The sequence below is a fragment of the Cynara cardunculus genome, assembly GCF_001531365.2.
Source record: "Cynara cardunculus var. scolymus isolate 2C chromosome LG 2, CcrdV1, whole genome shotgun sequence".
NCBI classification, from domain to species: Eukaryota; Viridiplantae; Streptophyta; class Magnoliopsida; order Asterales; family Asteraceae; genus Cynara; species Cynara cardunculus.
In genome coordinates, this window is record NC_037529.1 from 56,425,934 (window position 1) to 56,435,417 (window position 9,484).

Below are 9,484 nucleotides of genomic sequence, written 5' to 3' on the forward strand. Positions count from 1 at the left end.
CGTCAAGAAGTGTGCTTGGTTTTTATAAAAACTTGAATGAAATAGTGGAACATTGTTATTGCGAAACAATGTCCACTTTCATTCGGTTTAACATTTCACCCTTACCCTACACCCGAACTAATAAAATTAGATACTCATTACGGAAAGTAAATAACATAAATAAATGACGTAAAATAAATACATGAATGTAAATAACTGAAAGTAAATGACGGAAAGTAAAGACGTAAATGTAAATAACTGAAAGTAAATGACGGAAAGTAAAGACGTAAAATAAATGACAATAAATAAAAGACAAGAAATGAAGAACAATTAATAAATACTTAAAAGCTTGTAATAATATTAATAAGATGAAAATGTCWTGGTGRCACAACTTTGACAAAGAATTCGTCCAAGTTGGGATGGATGAAAAGAGTGGCCAAAGGCCTYCTTTTATACCCAATACAAGAGGAAAAGACAAAAGCATTAAAGGAAGTACAAAGTACAAGGTACAATCTTGAGAAGACAACAAAAAGGAGATTTCAACTCCATCAAAACTAGTCATCCATGGGTCTTCTCCATTTCTTTTCACCAGCTGCAAATAGTCCAAAAATGAGAGCTTCATTTACTCAGACCTCCCTCCAAGACACGGCTTAATCAATAAGCACCTCCTACAAAAAGCCAAAATGCAGCCGGGCGATGCTATTGGAATGCTGCAGTATCACAGTGCAGTGTACTGAGTCAAAAAATGTTATCTACTCCAACTTGTTGTAAAAACAGATTCATCATCACAAATAGCTCCAAACACAACAAATGGAAAATAAAGAAGTAAAAATGACTCAAGGTTGGGGTAAACTATGAAAATCTACTTAATAAGAATAAGAAATAGGTACTTTAAGCATGTAATAAACCATGTTTATCATCTTTCAGCTTCTGCAAGGAAGTCAAACTCACCACCACTAGAGGTACGAAGAGGAATTTTTACTCTAGTTTGGTCGAGTGACTCCTTTAGCTGAGTCATCTGTTGGTCGGTGGGAGCACTGGAGACAGGGTTTTCAGGGACCCCCTCCAGTCGACCGCAGGTAGTTAATGGAATTTGAAGTTGATATTTAGAAGTGATCACTACCTGAGATGTAGAGTCTTCAAATAAGGGTTGAGGGATATTAAAGAGTACCTTCAGATTTCCTTCTTGAGTGACCGCTTTGCCTTTCGACTTGGGGTCCTGGTTCATCATCTTCATCAGCAGACTCTCCTTCCCTTTGCTCCCCTTGGGATGCAGAATCCCTGAGGGTGACTCCCTTGGTGGCGGTTGTTGGCTTCTGATACTTGATGGTAAAGTCATCTTCATCATCATCATCATCACCAGCAGCAGTGGTGATGGAAGGAGCATCATCCCTAGGGATGGCATCGACTGCCTCCACTGAAACAGCATCGGTGGTCGGGATTACAAGAGTAGCAACAGCTTCAGCTCTAGGAGCTTCAGCTTCAAATGCGATGGATGCTGGAGCAGCAGCAACATCAGATGGTCCAACAACATTGGACCTCATCTCCCCCTCTCTGGCTAAGACTTGAGAGTATAAGCCATATAGTTCGTCTATGCGATGATGCTGGAGAACTGTGCGCGTTGCCTCACGCGTCTCATTGAGCTGAGCGCGATCATCAGCAAAGAAAGAAGGAGGGATCACTGGAGCTAGTTGACGGACAACATCCAGGATCTGCTGAACAAGTCCCTTCTGTTGAAGGGCGAGAGCCTGAGCATCATCAACCCTGCTGGAGAGAACAACAATGGCATCAGTGTTGGCTCGAACAGCTTCTTGGAGAGTTAGGAGGTGACTCTGAACTTCTTGAACGTCCGCTTGGAGAGCTGAGAGGTTCGCATCAAGTTCATCCTTGCAGGGCATCTCTTGGTGAACTTCAGTTATCCTGCAGAGAACTAAATCAACAACTGTGAGGAAGAGTTTGACGTCAGATGCCATATCATAGTCATCATCAATCTCTTCATCCTCTCCAACTCCTTTTTCGCCCCCGTCCTCTTCCTCTTTTTCAGCATCTGCCTGATGCGTAGAAGAAGGATCTGCAAGAGAGGAAATATGAGCAACAAAAGGCTCAAGGTTAGTAGAAATGAAGGGGTAGGAAGATGGAATACATGAGGGGCCATCAATGACATCGTAAGGATTGTCACTGGCATGAGCAAAGATGTCCTCGAAAGGATGGTCATCTGTATGCTGAGGAGCATCAAGAGGAGCAACCTCAGGTCTAGTGGTGTGTGTTTCAGTATCAGGGAGGACAGTCACTGATACAACATCAACACGTGTAAAGACAAAAGAATGAGGAGAAAATAAAATGGTTGAGAAGAGACGTGGGTGTTCAGCGGTGGCGGCGCTGATATTAACACCTTCACTGATTTAGGTCACTGAGGCGGTTGGGGTAGGTGCCACTGATACGACAGTGATGGGAGGAATCACTGAAGAGCTAAGAGGGTTAGCTAAAGGTGCCCCGGAGTTAAGGCTAGTTTCAATAGCTGAAACCTATCGAGAGGCTTCAGCCAAAGATGTGGCTATCCCCTTGTCCTGACCACCTGAGGAGAGGAGGTAGTGATGGACACAATAGAAGAGAGTGTCACGTCACTGTCCCTCAGCTTATGATCCAGAATCATGGATCCAAGCTTGGAAACCTGAAGGTTAACTTCCATGGAGTAATGATCTCCAAAGATCTTCACAAAGACCATCGAAAGAAACCTGGCGTAAGGCACCACCTTTTCTCGCTGCCGCTTGTTTAGCTTTAGCACTAGCAAATCAAAAATGACCACAACATAATTTATATTGTGACGTTGAATCGCAGAAATGCCTATTGTCAAGGCAATCCTAGAGGCCTGGTCCTGGCCTCCAGTCTTTCCACCTATTGGCTGGATGAAGTGAGAGAACAGGTATTGCTAGACAGCTGACATCCTGTTCTTCTCGATCTTCGATAAGGACTTCATGGGAGCATTTGAGTCCTTCTTCATTGGTCATTGATAGCCAATGGCATAGACACACTCGATGATCTTGGCTGTTGTGGGTTCACTGTCGTAGGGGCCTTTGTTAAGGTGCTCGTCGGTTTATTCAACCTTAGATTTCAATACAAAAATAGAGCTTGGCGCAAGTATACACCTTGAACTACTGTCGTCTCGTAACAAGTAATAATGGTAAAGTACCAGATATCGTTCCCACAAAGATAGCTTTGCAAAGTTATTCAAAAGTCCAGTCTATAAAATCTAATTTCAGATGGCAAAACGAGGGATTTGATTTATCTAAAATTGGGAGGTTTGATTAGCAACTACAAAAATATTAATCTTAAAAAGAAGCACAGGGTGCAAAGGTTGATTAAGACATTAAACAAATGATTCAGCAAAAAGGTGACATAGGCATTCCTGTCACAATTATCTAAAATCAATAAATGATTTTATATAACTGTCATAGTATCAACTATCGGGTCAGACGGCCTCCCAAGAGCACACACCGGTCAACGTGCTATCGATACGATATCATTTTTGTTAGACGTTGTGAATCCTAGCACAACACAATGTTACCATCCTACTCCGTAGGAGTATAGCATTTGTCAGATACTAAAGCAATTTATAGCCTTCTTCTATTACCTCAGATTTTGAAAGTCAATGCATTTTTATACACAAAATCAGTTGTCAATTAATTTTTATGTAATCCTCAAATGAAATATTAAGCACCTGAAACAAATAGTAGACTATAATGCTAATAAAACACCTTTGTGCTTTCACATCGGCTTTGGTCTTAATTTCCCATTACACCCAAGCTAAGGCGTTTAGCCCATCATTGCTCGGTCTCTTCTCTCGAAAGATATAAGGATTGAAAGACAAATAACTGACACGGAAAAGTAAATTGCAGAAATTAAATGGCAGAAAGTAAATTACAAGAAATTAAAATACTGGAATGTAAAGTACTGGAAATTAAATGACAGAAATATAAATGACTAAAAGTAAATTGCTGGAAAGTAATTGCAGAAAATTAAATTGCAATAAAGTAAAGTGTATAAAAGTAAAGACTGAAATGTAAATGACTGAAATTAAACTACTGATAAATAAATACTACTAATTAAAATTATTCTAAGACATGATATAAAGGAAGTACTTGATGTATTAAGATGTGACAATTGAAAACTTGAAAAGAGGAGGAGACTTTGAAGAAACTTGCTAGACAAGTTACGAAACTTGTTAAACAAGTTTCGTTACTAAGACCGAAGAGTTACTTGCAAAGTCTTGAGAACAAATTATTTAGTCTACGTAAATTAGTCAAGAGCCACAAAGGATGAAATCCAATGTAAAGCAACAAAAATCGACTAATTGTAACTTGCAACGAAAGTCAGAAAACATATTGTAATTTGGAAATAAGAACATAAATGAGATGAAGATTAAATACGAGCACTTGTATTAAACTTGAGAATGTAATCACAACTTTACTTTACAAAAATCGATTCTTGGTTGGAAGCAAGAAAACCGAAAGCTTAAATATTAAAAACAATAATATATAGAGCAATTGTTTCTAACTCAAAGATTGAGTGTAAAAAGCATGTAAGTGCGTAAGAGAGTAAGTGAGTGTCTAAAACAAAGCCTTAAGCTCCTATTTATAGGCTAAGGAAGCTTGCACATCAGGGTCATCTAATAGGACAAAAGGGTCTTCAAAAATGGGCTTTGACCAGGCCCAAGGCCTTTGATCCAGCAGCTTCAAAGAGGCAGACCAAGAAAATTCGGCCCAGACAAAAGGTGCAGCTCACGGACTGGTGCTATAGGACTATGCCATGCTTCTACAGGATTGCTGTAGGATTTGGCCCAAAAATCATTAAAAATCTGCATAAACAAGGAATTAACATCAGATATGATATATTACTACTAATATCTAAAGATGACATAAAAAGACTCAATTAAGACACTAATGGGCAAATAAAACAAGTGAAAATGGTTAAGAAAATGATGTAATAAGGTTAATAAATTAACACTTATCAGAAGGCGAAGAGCCGTCCTCAAGGTGTTCACGCCAAACTTCACTTCCATGCGATTGAAGATGAAGTTAACCTGTTCAACTTGTCTTCCAGGCTTGACCTCGACGTCCACGACCTCAGCATTGAACTAGAACTGCTGGAGAAGTTCTTTCACCATGATGGGTTCATGGTTGAGAGCGAAGCTGAGCGACGACTGTTTGAGAAAGTCGGCCGCTTCTTGGTAGTCTGCCTTGGATGAGGGGATATCCAACAAGGCAATGTGATTGTTGGCCTTGAAGGATACCTCATCGAGAGAAAAGTTAACGTTCTTGGCAGCCATCTGTTTTTTTAATAAGAATAAGATAAAACAGGTTGTTAGTAAAACCAAGATTTGTTTTAGGAGAAGAATATAGATAAGTTTTTGAATCAATAAAAACTTCTTTTGAAAAATCCTTAAAGAAGATTTAGGGTTTTCCAAGTAGAACGTGTATATAGAAATAAGATTATAACCAAGTAAGAGTTGGTTAAGTAATCATCATTGTTTAATGTTTTAAAAGAACAAGTTTCTTACAAAGATTAAACAGATTTCTTAGAAGAAGATAAAGAAAAGAAATATTGACCTTAATGGTTTGGAAAATAAGGTCGAGAAGTGCTTGAAGATTGAGAGAGTTCTTGCTTTGGAAATTTTTGCAGAGGTTCGACTTAGAATTTTGAAAGCGTAAAGAGAAAAGTGGAGGAGAGGTCTCATATTTATAGGTAGGAGGAGAGAGAAAGGAATATGAGAGAGAGAAAAGACGACGGTTGGAGAAATGGGCCATGATGAAAAATGGCACGTTCTCATCCATGATTGGATGGCATTAAATGAGGTAGCGTATGACAGTACCTTTTTGCGCGTCTCAAACCGTTGCGCATAGTAAATAGAGAATGTCGTCATTAAGACGGTTCATTAACTATTTTCTTTTAAAAACGAAGAGTCATACAGTGTTCAACTAAACACTGAAAAGACCATTTAAAACATTTTGTCACTGAAGATGAAAGACTTCAGTGAAGGTTTTAAGACATCAGTGTCAGTGATAAGAGAATCACTGAATTTGGCATTTAAAAATATTTTAATCAGTGATATAAAAGGTTCAGTGATCATTTTTTATTTTTAAGAGAATAAGTATAAAGAGATACTCATAGATATGGTCAGTGATAAGAAGATCACTGAAACCAACTTTTAAAACTTTAGTCACTGAAGAAGAAAAGCTTCAGTGAAGGTTTTAAGTCAAAGAAAAGAGAAGAGTAATCATACCTTAGAGAGAATAGATATATTTACTCAAAAGTTCAGTGTCAGAGATAGAGCACTGAATCATTTCACTTACTGAGTGATGTTTAATAGCTGAAGATTAGTCTTCAGTGTTTAACATCCCCAATTCGCTGATCAAGATGTTGAATCTTATCTCATCAAGAGGCTTGGTGAAAAGGTCAACGAGTTGATACTCAGTTGGAACGAAGTCAAGTTCAATATCACCATTCATAACATGATCTCTGATAAAATGATATCGGATCTCAATATGTTTGGTCTTGGAGTGAATTACAGGGTTGTTTGCAATTGCAATAGTACTAGTGCTATCGCAATAGATAGGAACCTTTGAAAACTGAAAATCATAGTCCATCAGCTGGTTTTTTATTCAAAAAATTTGGGCACATCAACTACCAGCGGCTACGTATTCAGTTTAGCTGTTGATGTGGACACTGAGTTTTGCCTTTTGCTTGTCCAGCTCACCAACTTTCCACCTAGAAGCTGACAGCCTCCAGCGGTGCTTATCCTATCAATTTTGCAACCTGCAAAATCACTATCCGAATAACTGATTACGTCAAAACATGAACCTTTAAGGTACCAAAGACCCATGTTAGGAGTTCCCTTAAAATATCTGAAGATGCGTTTTACAACAATCAGATGGGATTCCTTTGGTTCAGCTTGATATCTTGCACATAAGCATGTTGAGTACATGATATCGGGTCGATTAGCTGTTAGATACAGTAGAGAGCCGATCATTCCTCTATAAATAGTAACGTTTACAGGCTTTCCATTTGGATCTTTGTTGAAAGAGAGTGGATGAGCCATTGGAGTCTTCATAGATGAACGGTTGGATAGATCAAACTTCTTCAGCATGTCACGAACATACTTTGATTGATAAAGATACCTTTATCTGATTGTTTGATCTAGAGACCTAAAAAAAAGGTTAGTTCTCCCATCATGCTCATCTGATATTATTTCTTCATGCGATCAGCAAACCGAAAACACAAAGAAGGATTAGTGGAACCAAATATAATACCATTGACATAAATTTGGACTAGAATGATGTGACCCTTAACTTTCCTAAGAAATAAGGTATGGTCAATCTTTCCACGAGAGAATTTCTCAGAGATGAGAAATGATGAAAGGGTATCATACCAGGCACGAAGAGCCTGTTTTAACCCATAAAGAGTTTTATCCAACCTGTAGACATGTTTGGATACTTAGGGTCGAGAAACCCTGGAGGTTGTTCAACATAAACTTCCTCTTGAAGTTTCCCATTTAGGAAAGCGCTCTTTACATCCATTTGGTAGACTTTGAAGTCTCTATGGGCAGCAAAGGCTAGAAAGAGTCAAATTGCTTCGAGTCTAGCCATTGGTGCGAAGGTCTCATCATAGTCGATCCCTTCTTCTTGTCTATAATCCTGAGCAACAAGTCGAGCCTTGTTACGGGTAACCACACCATCTTCATCCAACTTATTGCGATAAACCCATTTGGTGCCTATCACTGATTTCTCATATGGACGTGGGGCAAGATACCAGATTTTGTTCCTATCAAACTCAATGAGCTCCTCTTGCATGAAAAGGACCCAACTAGGGTCAAAGATAGCATCATTGATTTTCTTGGGTTCAACTAAAGAAAGAAAGTTGACAAAGAGACAGATATTACGTAGACCACGACGAGTCATGATACCTGCATCTGGATCACCAAGAATTTGATGAATTGGATGGTCTTTTGTCCATCGCTGAGTCGGTAGAGGAATTTCATCTGAGTAGGTTAGTTGAAGAACAGACGATGAGGCTTCAGCTGCAGTATCTTCAGCAATAGGAACTATTGCCAAAGGAGCCTCAGATTCAGCATTGGGATCGAACTTTCCAAGTTGGTCGCGATTGTTGAGAATGTAACAAGTACAACCAAATATATGAAGAAAACTTATAGAAGGCTTTCTTCCATGAAAAAGTTCATAGGCTGTCTTCTTGAATCTTTTCACGATCAACGATCGATTTTGAGTGAAACTAGCGGTGTTGACAGATTCAGCCCAGAATTGAGTAGGGAGATGGGATTCGCTGAGCATTAATCGAGCAACCTCAATGATTGTTCAATTTCTCCTTTCAACGACCCCATTCTGCTAAGGAGTCCTCACTAAAGAAAAGTTATGAGAGATTCCCTTGTCCTCTAATAAGTGTTAATTTATTAACCTTATTACATCATTTTCTTAACCATTTTGCTTTGTTTTATTTGCCCATTAGTGTCTTAATTGAGTCTTTTTTATGTCTTTTCCATATATTAGTAGTTCTATAGTATATCTAATATTAATCTCCTGATTATGCAGGTTTTTGATGATTTTTGGGCCCGATCCTGCAGCAGTCCTACAGGACCAGGAGTGGCATGGTCCTATAGCACCTGTCCGAGAGCTGAAATTCTGCTTGGGCCGTGAAGTAGTGGGCTGATCCGTAGAAGAGGCGTGGTCAACGACCTTGGGCCCGGTCAAAGCCCAGTTTTGAAGGGACTTTTGTCTTATTAGTTGGCTCCCACTAAGTGAACTTCCTTAGCCTATATATAGAAGGCTTAAGGCTTATGTTTACCCACCATTTCACAAACCAATTCACCAACTTACACACTTTCTTATGCTTTTGATGCTTCCTTCCAATTAATCTTTGTGTTGAATATTCTCTAGATTATTGCTTTTGGTTCCAAGCTTTCGGTTTCTTTGTTTCCAAATCAAGAACCAATTTTTGTAGTGAAGTTGTGATTACGTTCTCAAGTTTTAATTTAAGTATTCGTATTTAATCTTCATCTCATTTCTGTTTTTATTTCCAAGTCACGTTACGTTTTCTTACTTTTGTTACGAATTACGAATTAGTCGATCGTTGTTGCTTTACATCGGATCTCATCCTTTGTGGCTCACGACTAATTTACGTAAACTAAATAATCTGTTTTTACGAGTTTGCAAGTAACCTTTTCAGTCTTTGTAACGAAACTTGTTTTGCAAGTTTTGTTACTTGTCTTCCAAGTTTTCTTCTTTAAAGTCAAACTCTAATTTCAATGCTTTCATATGTCATTTCTCATCCCATCAAGTACTTTTCTTTCATCATTACTAGATTAATATTAATTAATATTATTTAGTTATTGATAATTTATATTTCAGTCCTTTACATTTCAGTCTTTATATTTCAATCATTTACATTTCAGTCTTTATATTTCAGTCCTTTACATTTCAGTCTTTATATTTCAGTC